Raw genomic sequence first — 663 nt, 5'->3', positions numbered from 1 at the left:
AGGAAACGAGGATCTTGGCTTGGAAGACCTGGAGGACCGCCATTGAATGAAGCGCCGAAGCCGCCTGTCCAGCTGAAGTGTAGGCGCGTCCAGCGAGAGCTGAAGTGGTCCTACATGGCTTGGACGGGTGAGCGGCCTTTGCTCTCCAACCGATAGCCATGGGCGGGCAGAGGTGTGCGGCCACCGACTCATCCAGGGGAGGCAGCTTATCGTACCCCTTCTCTTCAGCGCCGTTGATGGAAGTGAGGGCGGATGAAGTAGAAGTACGAAGGCGGGCGGAGTAGGGAGCGCGCCACGATCTGGTGGGCTCGTCATGGACCTCCGGGAAGAACGGTGAGGAACGCTGACGAGGGGCTTGGCGGCTGATCAGACTGGGAGAAAAGGACGGGAGAACTCTCTCTATGGGGCGAGGGTGAGGCACGTGGGATCAGGGCCGATGTGAGCTCGCTCGCAGCTGGTCGCTCGAGTCCTCTGCCCCGCTGTTTTTTCCTCACAGGTCCCTGGGAGGAAGAAAACGAAGGGCGCGAGGGGTGGAGCCGTTCTCTGAAAAGAAAGCGATCCGCGAGCAGAGAGAGGCGAGACTGAAGTTCTCGCAGTGAGAACAATCAGTTCCCGTGAGTGCAGCTTCCGCATGGGATTTCCCCAAGCAGGAAACGCACTCCT

Source organism: Sinocyclocheilus anshuiensis, unplaced genomic scaffold, assembly GCF_001515605.1.
Source record: "Sinocyclocheilus anshuiensis isolate Anshui unplaced genomic scaffold, SAMN03320099.WGS_v1.1 scaffold1355, whole genome shotgun sequence".
Lineage (NCBI taxonomy): Eukaryota > Metazoa > Chordata > Actinopteri > Cypriniformes > Cyprinidae > Sinocyclocheilus > Sinocyclocheilus anshuiensis.
This window is presented reverse-complemented; position numbering follows the sequence as displayed.